Source organism: Ochotona curzoniae, unplaced genomic scaffold (assembly GCF_017591425.1).
Source record: "Ochotona curzoniae isolate NIBS_2020 unplaced genomic scaffold, NIBS_Ocur_1.0 contig_1758, whole genome shotgun sequence".
Classification (NCBI taxonomy): Eukaryota; Metazoa; Chordata; class Mammalia; order Lagomorpha; family Ochotonidae; genus Ochotona; species Ochotona curzoniae.
Window position 1 is genome coordinate 285635 of NW_024465174.1, and position 16802 is coordinate 302436.

Consider the following 16802-nt stretch of genomic DNA (forward strand, 5'->3'; position numbering starts at 1 on the left):
CTGGTTAGATGTGTTTCTTGTAGGCAACAGATGTTTGGGTCTTGTTTGATGATCTATTCTATTAATCTCTGTCTTTTGATTGGAGAATTTAGACCATTTGTGCTGAGAGTTAGAATTGAGAGGTTGAAATTTTGCCCTGCCATGAGATTGTGTTTTGTGTGTGTTGTTGTCTGTGTAATTGCCTTGTTTGTGCGGGCTTTAGTTTGGAGACCTTCTTATTTGCCAACTTTGTTTGTGATTTGCCTCCCTTTTATCTGGGACTAGCGCATTTCTAAGAAGGCTTTGCAGAGCTGGTTTTGTGTAAACATATTCTTCTAGTTTTTCTTTGCTATTGAAGTATCTGATTTTGTTCTCATATACAAATGAGATCTTTGCTGGGTAGATTATTCTTGGTTGACAGTTGTTTTGCTTCAGGACTTGGAAGATCTTTGTCCATTCTCTCCTTGCTTGTAGGGTCTCTTCGGAGAAGTCAGCCGTGTTTCTGATGGGTTTTCCCCTGTATGTGATCTTTTCTGTACTTCGTACTTGTCTCAGGATTCCTTCTTTGTCTTCATTGGAGTAGAAGTTGAGCACCGTGTGTCTGGTTGAAGATCTCTTTGGATCATGTCTGTTTGGAGTTCTCTGTCCATCCTGTATGTGGGGTGGTTTCGTGTTTCAAGTGTTTTGGAAATTTTCCTGTATAATTTCTTCAAGCACTGCTTGCATTCCTGATTCTTTTTCTATATCCTTGGTGAGGACCATGATCCGAATATTCAATTTTCTAAGGTAATCCTTCATTTCTTGCATCATTTTATTAGTTTCGCTGAGGCTTGCCTCCAGCTGTTTAATTCGCTGGGCACCTTCATTTTGTGTTTCTTCTGTTTCAGAGATCCTTTCCTCTGCTGCATTTATTCTGTTGATCAGACTTTCAATTATATGATCTTGGGCATCCAGTTTGGTTTTGCTTTGTTGTATTTCAGTGATTATGCGGTTCTGGAGGTCTTCCAGCTTCGTGTCCACGTCTCTGAAAAAATTTAGCACTCTTTTTTTAAATTCCTTGTCTGGTAACTCTTCCATGTCTTCACCTCGCATCTCCGATATTAATAATGGCTTTTGATATTCAGCAATATTTAGTGTCCATCTCTCTCTCTTTTAATATTTGTCACATTGAAGTCTAAGTCATCTGAGATTAGAACAGCTACTATGACCTTTATTTCTCTTCTATTGGTATGAGATATCTTTTTCCATCCCTTCACTTTCAGTTTCTTTGCATCTTTTTTGGTTAGATGTGTCTTTGTAGGCAGCATATGGTTGCATTCTGCTTATTAACCCATTCTGTTAATCTGTGTCTTTTGATTGATGAATTTAGTCCATTTGTGTTTAGTGATAAAATTGAGAGGTTGTGATTTGGAGCTGCCATGTGCATGTGCATGCGTGCTAGTGTGTGTTTGCCTCTATTAGAATCTCTGATTAATTGATTTCCCTCATATGGTTTTTAGTGGAGAAGTCTTTCAATTTGTCATTTTGATTCCAGTTTTCATTTTTTCTTTCTGGGTTTAGCACCTTCCTAAGGAGATTTTCTAGAGCTGGTTTCGTGCTGGCATATACTTCAAGTTTCTATTTACTGTGGAAGAATTTAATTTCATTTTCAAATATGAACAAAAACTTTGCTGGGTACATTATTCTTGGTTTGCAGTTGTTTTGTTTCAGGATTTGAAAGGTTTTATTCCATTCTCTCCTTGCCTGTAGTGTTTCTTCTGAGAGATAGGCTGTGATTCTGATTTGCCTTCCTCTGAAAGTAATCTTATCCTTTCTTCTTATTTGCCTTAGGATAGTTTCCTTATGTTCAGTTGAGGGGAGCATGAGGACCACATGTCTGGAAGAGGGTCTCTGGGGTTTAAATTTGTTTGTGGGTCTCAGACCTTCCTGAATTTCTGCTGGATTTATATTTCCAGTGTTCTGGAAGTCCTCCTGTATTATTTCATTGAATGCTCATTTTAAGCCTATCTCTTTTCCACTCCTTCTGGAAGGCCGATTATTCTAATATTTGATTTTTGAGGTTGTCCTTCATTTCCTATATGCACCTGTTGGCTTTGTTCCGGTATGTCTCCAAGTGTTTGATGAGCTGATGAGTTTCTTTCTCATTGTCTTACATTTTTGATATTGTGTCCACTGCTGTGTTCGTTCTGTTAGTTAGGCTTTCAATTTTGTGTTCAAGATTGAGGATTCCCTCTTTGAATTGGTTTATTTCTGCAATGACATGGTTTTTGAATTTCTTGGACTCTTGCTAGTGCTTCTCGCTGTCTCTGATGAATTTCATCACTATTTTCATAAATTCCTTATCTGATAATTTCTCTATGTCTTCATCTCACATCTTAGAATTTAAGATTAGTGTTTTGTTATTTTGGGGGGGGTGCTTGATATTTCTTCTGTGTCATGACTTTTTCTGATACAACTCCTCATTGTGTTGTTTCTTGTCATTTTGGGATTTAGCCTCTAACTTGCTTGTCCATGGCCGCTGCCTTCAGTGCTGTAGCCTGGAGGTGGTGTGACACAGCTACTGCTGAAAGGTATGTTGTTAGAAGTGTAATTTTACTTGCTGTACTGGGGACAGCTGGTGATGGTGGGGTGAGTGTTTGGTTGTTTCATAAGCCTCTGAGATGTCTCTGCAACCTGGTTCCATTGCAGCTAGTTGTTTTGTTGTTTTCTTACATGTACCAAGAGGTATAGAGTGTGGATTAGAGATTTTTTAGATTTGGGCTTCTTGTCTTTGCTCTGGGTGGATATAGAGCTTGAGGTTCCACACCTTAGTACACTCTCACAAATGTGCTGCACTGCTGGGAAATATGCTGCTGTGGCCTGTTTGCCTGCGTTTCCATCCTGGTCAGCAGACTTTGTTGAGCTGGGTCAGAAAGCTCTGTGGGCCAGGCCCTAATGCGAGGCTACTTTTCCTGTTACACTTTCTCAAAGGCACTGCCCCACTGTGAGACACATTGTCATCTTTCTGCTACCCAAGCTTCTGTCCTGGTCAGTTGACTCTGTTGAGTGGTGCCCCACCTGTGGGATAGGAACTGAGCACAGCAGGGGATTCCAGCCCGAGTTTCCAGCTACCTGATGCTCAAAATCCATAGCCCCAAGCTGGGTTAGGAAAGCTCTGCGTGCCCTGGCCTCGTGAATTTTCCTGCTACACTCTCTCAAAGGCACTGACCCACTGTCATGTCCCTCCAAGCCAGCTAGCCTGTGCATCTGTCCTCCTTGTCTGACTGGAGCAGTGCCACCCAACCTCTGGAGTTGGAGCTGAGCATACCAGGGTGTTCCGCTGGAGTTTTCATCTGCCTGCTGCTTAGATTCCATAGCTCCTAGCAGGGTTAGGAAATCTTAGCCGCCTGGAGCTAGTGAGGCTCCGTTCCTTATTGTACTCTCTCAAAAATGAGCCCCAGTTGTAACATACTCATCTGTGTCTGTGCTTAGCCTACACCTCTGTCTGGGTTGGCAGACTTTGTGGTGTGGTGCCCCTTCTCACAGGCCTCACATGCTCACGCTAAGCACAGCATGAAATTCCGTGGCTAAGCCACAGTTTGGAGCTGAGATTCTGAGACCCAGCCCAAGAGCAAGGCTCCAGCCTCCTCTGCACTTTCTCAATAGTGCTGACCTGTTGAAATATGTACTGCTGCAACCCCCTTCCATGCTTGTCCTCTACCTCTGCAGAGGTTGATGGCCCCTATGTTCAAACCTGTAGCCACTTCCAGAGTTTACAGGACTCCAGTGGTGTGTGGCTCCAGCTCATGTGGGGACTTGTTTTTGTAGCTGCCTTTGTCTTCCCTGGATTGGGTGAGACTGCGTTGGCCTTCCCCCTGCCTGGGACCACAACTCATCAAATTTTGCACGACGTGCTGCTTTTCCTTTTGTTCTTTTTCTGGCTGTCCCTCCAAGCTCTGTTGATATTCTTACTTCAGTGAAGTCCAGTGACCATCCCACTCCTCTCCCTGCAATTGTGTGTCCTGGTTTGTTCCTCTGCTGGATGTGTCCTGCTCTCTCCATGCTCCACCTTTTACCAGCTCTTAGAGGCCAGCCACCTTTTTGCCGCTCCCATCATTCAGTTTAGAGGCACATCGACAGAGGATGAACATAGCCCTGTGCCACAAGGGACAGTCTTTGAACCACTATGGAGACCACATTCGTCTAGGTAGAACAGGGTCCCAGAATAATGCTTTGACACATCGTTGTGGCTGTCCCTTGTATGAAGTTGTCGCCATGCTCAGCGAGGTCCAACTATGGGCTGCCATACATTCCAGACATTGTCATGCATCTCAATTCCTAGAGTAGTAGCAAGGTGTCACCAAAGGGGCGTGTTGGTGGTGCAAGCGTGTGGGGGTGGGCTTTTGTAGAAGTTTGATTCCCATAGATTATAGTCCAGCTGCCACAGAGGTTGTGGAACTCCAGATGACAAGAAGCTCGCAGGAATGGTGGTGGATAAATTGTACCAAATTGCAGGTGACAGCACAGCAACTTTGGTGGAGCTTGAGCTCAGTGCTCACTCTTGCTTCACTCACCTACATCCATTTAGCAGTGCCTATATAGGGAACATCCTGATTGGCTGCCCCTCCGTGACCACAAAGTGTTCTGTGCTTGTACCAGCTGTCTAATCAGCATACGTCTGGTCATAAGTGGCCCCAAATAATATGGCATCAGCATCCTAGAAAAGCCAGGGCAACAGAAAGGCCCCTTTTGTCGTGGCAAAGGAAACAGGCAGGTGACTGAAGTTCTGCTTTTTGACATCTTTCTTCAGTGCCCCTCCACCCTCCCACTACTGTCCCTCCCACCTCAAAAATAGCCCCACAGAACCTACCAGGGAGGAAATCCAGCCTCCTTGTAAGCAAGCTGTCCGTGATTGTATGGGGCTTGTTTGTCTTCCAAGTGGGAGTTTGCCAATATGCTGAAAACTGAGTGAAGCCCAGTTGTTTTGCAACACTAATGGTTTGCTTTGAAGAATGTGAATACAGTATTTTGCAGAATTATCTTTAGGGGCACCTGCTTAGCCTTGAAGTGCAGAAGGAATAACCAAATGTTTTTACATGCCCCCTTAGCCTTGAAGTAAATATATAATGATCAGTTACTTGTGCAGAAGCTATGAAGTGTCTTAGCAAATACAAAGCACAACTTTTTCTTGAGCTGTTGTGAGAAATGCACCAAATAGCTGTGTCTGTGTGTTTCTTTATCACAAACTCCACACACCCTTCCTGAGCTCTGAACTTGGCTGAGCTGAACTCCAGCATGACACAACTTTCAGACTGCCATGCATCTTGGATTCCTGTGGTAGCAAGAAGGGTGTAGAAGGAGGTGTGGGTGAGCATGGGGGTGGTGTGGGACATTGTAGCAGTTTGAAGCAAACAGCATTGCTAGCCAGCAGCCACAGGTACTGTAGAGCTCCAGATGACAGGAACCCCACAACCATGAAGGTGGATGAGTTGGATCAACAGCACAGCAAATTTGGTGGACTGTGACCTCAGTCCACACTCTTGCTTCATTCAACTAAGCCCATGTGGCTGTCTAGGTACAGGGAGCATCACGATTGGCTGTCCTTTATGACCTCACAGAGCTCTGTGGCTATACCAGCCATCCACTTAGCAGCAGCCTGGTCATAACCAACCCAGAATGCTATGGCCTTAGCATTCTGGAAAAGCCATGGCGACAGACAGGCCCCTTTCAGCCTAGTGCAGAAAGCAGGCAGGTGGCTCAAACTCTGCTTTCTGTGGATTTCACCCAAAGCCCTTATGTTACTTTGCCCCTTGTGCTCCCACACACACACAAATCCCCACAGGCCCTACCAGGGAGAGTGTCAACCTATTTGGAAGCCAGCTGTCCATAAGTGTATGGAGCTTGGATGTCTACTGAGTGGGAATGTGCCAATATGCTGAAAAGGTAGTGAAGGCAGGATTTTGCAACAGTGTTACTAGGAAAGCTTTTCTCCCAGGTTGTGGTTTCATTGTCATTCAGTTTAGAGTCATTTGGGCAGAGGTTGGTGATAGCCCTGAACCACAACATACAATCTTTCAGCCACTATAGATACCACATTCGTCCAGATAGAACAGGGAGGTACACTGCTGCATTGGGATGTCCTAGGATGAAGTTGGTGCCCTGCTCAGCGAGGTGTATTTGTGCAGGACAGATACATGCCAGAAGATGTTGTACACTCAGATTCCTGGTGTAGCAAACAGCTGTTAAAGTTGGGCGTGGCATGGGGTGGGGAAGTGTATGTGTCTGGGGCCTGTTGTAGCTGTTTGAAGCCCATAGGATTGTTCCATTTTTAGTATTTCTTTTATTAGAAAGTCAGATATAAGGAGGGAGAGATAGGGAGGAAGATCTAGTGTCCAATTATTCACTCCCCAACTGAGTGTAAAGGCTTTTTCTATCTGAAGCCAATAACCAGAAAATTCATTCGGGTATCTCACTATGGTGTAGGGTCCCAGAATTTTGGGCCACCTTTGACTGCCTTTCCATGTTACAAGTAGGAAGCTGGATTAGAAACAGTGCCCAAATGGGATCCCAGCTCATTCAAAATAACAACTGTAGCTGGTAGGCGATGCCGCTGACACCAATAGGATTGTATGCCAGCTGCCACAGGTAGTGTGGAGCTCCAGGTGACATGAAGCTCGCAGGCATGGGGGTGGATGAGTTGGACCAACAGCCACGTGACAGCACAGCAACTCTGGTGGACAATGATCTAAGCCCTCACTCTTGCTTCAGTTGCCTATGCCCATGTGGCTGTGACGATACACTGATCATCCCAATTGGCTGCACCTCTGTCACCTCACAGAGCTCTGTGGCTGTATCAACCATCGAATTAGCAGTTGCCTGATCATAAATGGCCCAAAATGCTAAGGTCTCAGCTTTCTGGAATAGCCATGGTGACAGACAGGTCCCTTTTAGCCCAGTGCAGATTGCAGGCAGGTGGCTCAAGCTTTGCTTTCTGTGCTTTTCTGTCCAATGCTCCTCTGATCACATTCCCCATCCTACACACAGACAAATCCCCAAAGGTCCTACTAGGGAAAATATTCAGCCTCCGTGGAAGCCAGCTGTCCATGACTGTATGGGGCTTGGATGCCCCCTGAGTGGGAGTGTGGCAATATGCTGAAAATGGAGTGAAGCCCAGGGCTTTGGCAACACTGTTACTATGAAAGCATTTCTCTGAGGTAGTGGTTTAATTGTCATTCAGTTTAAATCTTGAGCTTTTGATTTTAAACTTTCAGTGGTGTCCTGGGTGCTGGTAGGTCTCAGGAGGGGTGTCTCATGCATGAATCACCAACGATAGCCAACATATGCACTTGGTGAGCTGATCCTGGGCGGACAGTGCTCCCTCCATTTTTTGCATGTTCCACCTGCTGGAGTCCTGGCTGGGGAGCTCTATGTTGTAGCGTATTTGAATCTCTGCTGAGAATCATATTGAACTCACTATGCTGCTAGGACATGAAGCAATCATAAAGGTCCTCTGTGACAATAACTCTTCCTTTGAAAATCTTGTAATCACTGAACAATGCTGACCGCCAAATACCGCTCCTTGCAAAAGGAATGGCTCAAGACTCTTCCAAATGAATCATATCCTGCTACCTGACAAGATGATGGATCAGGAGATGGGTCTCATTAAGCAGGGCCATTACATTAACTAGCACTAAAACCATAATTGGAGGCAGATTTTGTGAGTGATGTGTGCCAAACCCTGTGGATATTCTATCTGCACTGGTTAGCTCAAGAACCGGGATGTTGATGGACTAAACTAGGAGTGACCAAGGAGCCACCAATCACAGGTAAAGGAACCCCCAACAGTCTGGACTGCTCAGGGCAGCAACACCCAAATGTGCATCCTGAATAGGGTGTGGGGTGGGCTGGGCTGCAACATTCACCAGCTCATACAATGACAAATGGAAGGCCAGAGTTTATCAGAACCTGACCTATACCCAATGGCATGTATGAGAACTGGGTCTGGGAGTGGATTAATTGGAGGTACTTGGGCAACTCCTTTGGTGAATCATAGCTCCCACTGGTGAACATGTGGTCCAGACCTGGGGGTCAGACAAGCTCGGCTCCAACAGCTGGGTAATGTGTCAATTGGCAATGGAACAGGGTAGTCCCGGCAGGACTGAGCAAATCTTAGCCCACCAGCAAAACTAAGATCAGGAGGAAGCACAGGTCATGCTGAGCTAGGCTCTTGTACCTACTGGTCTTCATTAGCCAGGAACACTAAGCCACAGTGTCTAAGGCAGAGGTTGGGACAGGTGAGGGGCTGAGCCAAGCTAAGTCAGAGCAACCACTGGCATGTGTGTGATTTATGGCTGGGAACAGGCCCGGTTTGGGAGCTAAGGGGAAAACCTGCTGGGTTGAGGTTCCCACCAAAAGGCTTGTGACCTGGAATGGGGGCTGCATTCTGAATGGGAAGCAGTTGTAGTCTCCCTTGGCACAAATGTGGACTGGGGTTCAATGCAATGGGCCATTCCAAAATCCAAAACCCTCTGCTGTTGTGGAGGAAGCGGGTAGATGTGGGATGGACTAGGCAAGGTGTCAACCCCTACTGAGCCATATGTGAGCAATATGTGGGCATCAACAAGCCATGGCTGGGCTGAAACATCCAACAACAAGGACCTGTTTGGGTTGAAGGGCAGTCAGGAAAAGCGACTCTTCTTGCTAAGACAGAAGGTGAGCTGAGTAGGGCCCCAATTCTGAGACTATTGTGTGCTGCTCAAGATTGCCAGTCTATGAATTTGCTGTAACAGCTGCTTCCCATGTTGGAGCACTATAATATTCCCAGACATCTGAATTATGATTGAGCACTTATTTACATATCCATCTAGCTCATGGGGATGAGGGGTCCCATGGCCAGTTTTGAAACTGGGACCTTAGCAGTAAGTCCATTTAAATGCATGCTGAACTATATAACTGCACAGATTTTGTGCGTCCTGAGAAAACAAAAACATGACTCTTCAAGAGCATAATTATGTTTTTAAACATTATTTTCAAAAAGAATTTAGCCTAGCAATTCTCATTTATGAACATTTTCATCTATAAGCGAATTAAAATGGACTATATAGCTTGTCACATAAGCATGTACATGCATACCAGCTAATGTACATTATAGAACAAAACAGCTTTTGTAACAGCTACTTGAAATTTCTCTTAAGTGTTTTAAAGTTGCCAATTGTTTAGAATTACACCTTGCTCTTAGTAATGTGAATAAATTATGGATACAATTGATCTGCTGGAAACTAGAAAAAAACTATCAATGTTTTGATTTATCAAGCATCAATCAAGTATAGACATCTGTATTTCACATAGCACTGTGAAACCACCTGTAGAATTTTCACCATTCTTGAACTGCAATGGCTGGAGCTGAGCCAGTCTGGACTAGGAGCCTCTTCCTTGTCTCCCACATGGGTGCAGGTTTGCAAGACATTGGACTGTCCTCTACTGCTTTCCCAGGCCACAAGCAGGGAGCTGGATGGGAAACAGAGCTGCTGTTATTAGAATCAGTAGCCACATGAAATTCTGTCATGTCCAAAGTGAGGACTTTAACTACCAGGCTGCTGCATCAAACCCTTATTTGCCAAGCTATTGTGCCAGACCTCTCCCCTGTAAATTTTCAGATAATTACTAGCATTCCTATGTATGCACATTTAATTCTAATGTCAGCATACGTTAGCTATTAATATTAAACACTTAAACAATGTTGTGGTAGTATCTTAAAAAGTATGGTCAATTATATATGTAAAACTTACAAGGTTTATTTCTCAACAGGCTTAAGCCTTTAAGTATTTTGTCCAAGCTTTTCCTTTCCATTATATGATAGTCATACTTTCGTAGGACAAAATATTCTACAAGCAATTCTGTTCATTAATAATCTGTCAATTTTCTTGATTTACATTATGAAACAATCAGGTAATGTTCCAAATTAAGACATTCTAAATAAAAGCATACCAGAATTTTAAATACAATTGCTTTAAGCAAGTTTTAAGGATTTCTCTCAATTCATGGAAATGCATTTTAACACAACCTGTCTTAAAACTGGGAATGAAAAGTTTTTCAAATAACCTTCTAGCTGATTTGGGAATTTCCCCTTCTCAAGAGAAGGAAGATAAGAATTGCAATGAGGACCTGAAGGTGGCCAAGGTCCTAAATTCCTTACAAAGGGCAGACTCCAATCATGCTCCTCCCTTTTACATGGCTGGTAGGCCTGGAGCTTTTCCTTAGCTTCTGTTTTATGGAAGTCAAGAGAGCTGAAAAACTTCAATTTGGCTGTTGTCTTAAGTGACTACTTAGAAATTTAGTAGTTATCAATAAGATAAAAATCATTTAAAAGGAGATGTTAAAATGCTCTTATTCTTGGCAGGGAATCAGACTCAATTCCATCATCTTAAAGGCAAAAATCAGAAATTATACACATCATAACCAATTTCACTATAAATTTTGAAAGAATTTATTGTTTTTCTGTAAGGCAAATTCTCACATACTTCCTTGTAAATAAGAACATAAATTGCAATCTTTACCAATTTTTTGATTAGGAAACATTTGAACCAATGAGCATACATACTCATTTACTTTAATTGCATATATGAAGCCACAAATTTAGCATAATTTTATAATATTATGAGATTATACTGCAAATTATTTTAAATGACAATTATATAAATTCCATCTCAATCTTTGAGAGTTAAAGTGATCTTAGTAGAACTTACAAAGTCATGTGACTTGTTTTAATACTATGAAGAATTTAAAAGTGTAAATTAGTTAAACAAAAAGTACATTTAACATTTAATTGAACATGGTAACAAATACTGTATGTTAGACCTGATCAGTGCCATGACAACACTGTAAGCTGAAGACCAAACAGCAAGTAAGCATTATATGATCCTTTCTCCCAATGTGGAGTCTGGTCTGGCCAAGTCCTTCTAGATAAGTTAGACCTCTCTAAAATAATTTACCAGGAGAAAGAAAGGGGGGCAGTCATTGTCCGTCCCATCTCATCTTTCAGTCACACAAGCACCCAATTAAGAACAAGAATAAAAACTAAACAATTCACTCAAAGACTGAACTGGAGAAAGAGGTTTAAAAAAAAAATTAGTTTTAGGCCCGTGATGGTGGTGCAAGTAGTTAAAGTCCTCTCCTTGCATGCCAGGGATTCCATATGGGAGCCGGTTGTAATCCCAGCAGCACCACTTCCCTTCCAGCTCAATAAGAGACAAACAAGCTTTGATCATTCATAGTCTTAACACATAAGGGAGAGCTCTCTAAGCTTCTGAATTATATCTGCGAGCTGATGAGGCAAATATAAATCCAGGGCTCCCCTCCAACAGATAAATAGCTCCACTGGAGGAGACTTCCTTCCCGGACAAGGGCAGCCATAAGTACAAAGAATTTAAAAATGTCTAGTTGTAATTCTTTCTTAGGGCAATAATGAGCATGTAGCCTTGCTCAGACCATTTTAAATCTCCCATACAAGGCTTGTAGATGAGAGAAACTCAGTCTCCTAGCATTTTGCTTTTTCAAATAATTCAAATAATTGTCCCATACACATGGGAGCCAACGGCATAAAAAATTGACCTCTCCAAGAAGCTTTTGAAATTCTATGGGGAATATTATCCTTAACGTTTAGCTGGGGTTTCAAGAGGGAGACCTTTTCAAAACATAATTCTGTCCCTAAAATCTTAAAAAGAGGAGGGATCATTTGCACCTTCTCTGAGGAGACATTCATGTTAGCTCTCTCTAAAAGCTCTTTTACCTTTCCCCAGGCTACTTCTTATTCCTGGGTTGTACAATCTCCCAAAGTATTATTATCCAACCTACTATGGTCCACTCTTGCATGCCAGGGATCCCATATGGGTGCCGGATCTAATCCCGGCAGTCCCACTTCCCTTCCAGCTCCCTGCCTGTAGCCTGGGAAAGCAGTTGAGGATGGCCCAAATCTTTGGGATGCTGCACCCGTGTGGGAGACCCAGAAGAGGATCCTGGCTTCAGATCAGCATAGCATCGGCCATTGTGTTCACTTGGGGAGTGAAACATCAGACGGAAGATCTTCCTCTCTATCTCTCCTCTCTGTATATCTGCCTTTCCAATGAAAATAAAATCTTTAAAAAAAATAAGTTTTAATTCACTGGGCACCTTCATTTTGTGTGTCTTCTGTTTCAGAGATCCTTTCCTCTGCCATATTTATTCTGTTGATCAAGCTTTCAATTTTATATTCCTGGGCATCCAGTTTGGTTTTGATTTGTTGTATTTCAGTGATTATGCGGTTCTGGAAGTCTTCCCACTTTGTGTCCTCGTCTCTGATAAATTTTAGCATTATTTTCTTAAATTCCTTGTCTGGTAACTCTTCCATGTCTTCATCTCGCATCTCCAATATTTCTAATGGCTTTTGGCCCTTGTTCGGTGGGGTGCTGGCTCTTTCATCTGGAGCACAACTTTTTCTTGTGGTTTTTCCCATTGCTTTGTTGTATTTTGTTGAGGCCAATGGACCCGTGTGTTGAGGGGTCATCAGGTGCTTTCCTGCAGATTGGAGCCTGCAGGTGTGGTGTTGCAGGGCGTGGTAATTTTCAAGGCATCGTTGGTGCGTTCTCAGGGCCCGGGACTGTAGGGCAACACCTTGGGGGCCCAGTGGATTCCAGGCACACTCTGGGCACTTCTTCTACAGGTGTGACACCCCAGGGCATGGAGGGATGGAGGGGCTCTCTGGGCGTGCCCCCTGCACAGGAATCCACAGACGTAGACGGTTTTATGTGCTTTCTCCCTGCATTCTCCATGTCAGGGACTGCAGGGTTTTTCAGAGCCCACCTGGTGCGTCTCCCACACACATAGGACTGTGGGTGAGGCACTTTCTGGGTGTGGCTCTTGTGCAGTGATTCCACCACTCGTGGTGTGTGGGTGTTTAGAGCCCCCTCGTTGTGGATCCCCCTCCGCACAGGACCGTAGAGGAGGAGTGACCCAGGCGCCCTGCTAAAATGACTTCGCGATGGGTTCGCACAGTGCCAGTGTGGCGCAGGAGTTTTCAGAGCTCTCCTGGTGGGTCGCTCACGCTCAGAACTGCGGGGTGGAAGGCGAGGAGTGGGCAAGTCACAATATGGGAGTGGCACCTGCGTGTCAGGGACACACAGCGCTAACTTCCCAGTGCTCAGAGCCCCCATGGCTCCTGTGCTGCGGAGGCGGTTGCTACAGGCGGGGCCGCCCAGCCCGTCCGGCGTGGCATTCAGAGTTTTCCTGGTGTTGTCGCCCACCCACAGGGTATCAGGGTGTGGGGGATTCCAGACCCTCACTGGCAGCCTCTGCGCACCGAGATGCACTAGCACACTCAGCGCAGGGATATTTGGGGCGCTTTCTTCGTGCCTTCTCAGCACCCAGGACTACTCTGCGCTGCTTCCAAGGCAAAGATTTGGCAGTTTCAAGGTGCTTGCCCTGTGTTCTCAGAGGCTGGAGGCTCTGCAGGGGGGGAGGATCACCCCATGGGGTTGGGATTTGCGGCCAGTCCTTGGAATGCAGAGGCTATTAACCCTTCCATGGCTTACCGAACCTCCGGCTGTTGCAGTCTGCCTCTGCTTTTGTTGAAGACCTTTGCAGGTGACGATCCCTCCCAATTTAATTGTCTCTTGGTTGGCTGCGTCTCCTGTTGGGCCGTTTTCAAAGGTGACTCAGCAGGTCTGGAAGGGGATGTTGGCTTCTCTACCTTTGTTTTGTTTCATTTCGTTCTCGTTGTTCTTCCGAGTTGTGTGGATCTTTTTCGCTCCACACTGTCCAGGAAAATTTACGCATCTCTCCCTACCGTTCTTTGCTGTTCCTCTTTGCTGCTTCTATAGCGTTCTATCCTTCTCTCACTGGACGCTCCCTCACAGCCTTCCTCCTACGTCAGCCATCTTAAAACTCTCCTCAATAGGAAACAAGAAATCATCAAAACAAGGGAGGAGATAAACCAAATAGAAATCAAAAACACTATACATAAAATCAACAAATCAAAAAGTTGGTTTTTTGAGAAAATAAACAAAATAGACACTCCACTGGCCTGATTGACCAAAAAAAAAAAAAAAAAAAAAAAAAACAAGAGAAAGTGAGAATCCATAGCATTAAAGATGACGAAGGCAACATAACAGACACTGCAATCATTAAGAAAATAATTAGAAATTACTACAAAGATCTGCACTCCCACAAATTTGAGGATCACCAAGAAATAGAAAAGTTCTTGGACTCTCACCACTTACCAAAACTCAGTCCGGAGGCAACTGCAGAATTAAATAAACCCATAAATGAGGTAGAGATTGAAACAGTCATCAAGGATCTCCCAACAAAAAAAGCCCAGGCCCAGACGGCTTCACTACAGAATTCTACAAAACATTCCGAACAGAACTAACCCTAATCCTCTACAAGCTCTTCAAAACAATAGAGGAGGAAGCAACCCTCCCAAACTCATTCTATGAAGCCAACATCACCTTCATCCCAAAACAGGACAGAGAACCGTCAGAGAAGGAAAACTACAGACCTATTTCTCTGATGAACATTGATGCTAACATTCTTAACAAAATCCTAGCCAATAGAATTCAAAAAATTATCAGACAGATCATTCATCCGGATCAAGTAGGATTCATCCATGGAATGCAGGGATGGTTCAACATTCGGAAATCCATAAATGTTATAAACCATATCCAAAAACTGCAAAACAAGAACCACATAATAGTTTCAATGGATGCAGAAAAAGCTTTTGACAAAATCCAACACCTCTTCATGCTAAAAACTCTAGCCAAAGTAGGCATAGATGGGAAAATCCACAACATAATCAAAGCAATTTATGAAAAACCCAACGCCAGTATCATACTGAATGGAGAAAAGCTAGAACCCTTCCCACTGAGATCTGGAACAAGACAAGGATGCCCGCTATCACCACTGCTATTCAACATAGTCCTAGAGGTACTTGCAGAGGCCATAAGACAAGAAAAAGAAATCAAAGGCATATGTATAGGAAACGAAGAAGTCAAGCTTTCACTATATGCAGATGACATAATCCTATACATAGATAAACCAGGAGACTCAGTACAGAAACTACTAGAACTTATATGAGAGTTTGGCAGAGTGGCAGGGTACAAAATTAATGAACAAAAATCAACAACCATAGTGTACACAAATAACACCAAGATGGGAAAAGATCTAACCAACAGGATACCATTCAAAACAGCAGAGAGAAGTAGGAAGTATTTGGGAATAAATCTAACCAAAAGCGTAGGGGATTTATTCGAAGAAAACTATAAACTATTTAAAAAGGAAATTGAACAAGACCTCAAAAGATGGGATAACATCCCATGCTCCTGGATAGGCAAAATCAATATCATTAAAATGTCTATACTACCACAAGCAATATACATTTTCAATGCAATTCCAATCAAATTGCCCAAAACATTCTTCACAGAACTGGATACAATGATTGAAAAGTTCATCTGGAAACACAAAAAAACCACGAATAGCTAGAACCATCGTGAAGAATAAGAAGTTAGCAAGGGGAATCACAATCCCGGACCTCTGGACATACTATAGAGCAGTGGTTATCAAAAGAGCCTGGTACTGGCACAAAGACAGGAAGGAAGATCAATGGAATAGAATAGAAACACCAAAAGGGAACCCACATAGATACAGCCAATTAATCTTTGACAAAAAGACCAATGACAGTCCAAGCAAGTGGGAAGGCCTCTTCAGTAAATGTTGTTGGGACAACTGGCTGATAACCTGTAGAAACAAAAAGATAGACCCACATCTATCACCATACACCAAGATCCAATATACATGGATAAAAGACCTAAACCTACATCCAGAAACCTTCAAACTCCTGCAAGAAAATGTAGGAAATACCCTGCAAGACCTAGGAGTAGGTCCCGACTTTCTAAGAAGGACACCAAAAGTAATAGCAGTTGAGAACAGAATAAACAAATGGGACCTCATCAAACTAAGAAGCTTCTGTACAGCAAGGGAAACAATCAACAAAGTAAAAAAGCAACCCACAGAGTGGGAGATGATCTTTGCACACTATAAAGACAATAGGGGGCTAATTTCCAGGATATACAAAGAACTTCAAAACAACCAAAAAACCAAAACAAACAAGCCACTCAAGAAATGGGCACGGGAAATGAGCAAACATTTCACAAAGGAACAAGCCCAAATGGCAAACAAACATGAAAAAATGTTCCAGCTCCCTGGCAATAAGGGAAATCCAAATTAAAACATCGATGAGGTACCACCTAACACCAGTAAGATTGGCCCACATAAACAAGAACACCAACGACGCTTGCTGGCGAGGATGTGGGGAAAAGGGAACCCTACTCCACTGCTGGTGGAGCTGCAAATTGGTACAGCCTTTATGGAAATCAGTCTGGAGAACACTCAAACAACTCCAAATCCGCATACCATATGACCCAGCAATTGCACTCCTAGGTATATATCCAAAACACCTGTTTCACGACAAACCAACATGCATCCCTATCTTCATAGCAGCACAATCAGTAATTGCAAAAACTTGGAAGCAACCGAAATGTCTATCAGCAGAAGATTGGCTAAGAAAGCTTTGGTTCATCTACTCCATGGAATATTACTCAGCTATTAAAAAAAAAAAATGCAGTTCTTTGTGGCTAAATGGGCCCAACTGGAAACTATAATGCTAAGGGAAATGAGCAAATCCCAAAAAGTTAGATAACACATGTTTGCCTTGATTTAACCTGTAATTTTAGTTTGGTTGTTTGTTATTTTTTAAGCCTGTCATTGATACTGTCTCAACCCAGATGTTTCGAAGAATGGAACTTGCATTATTTTTA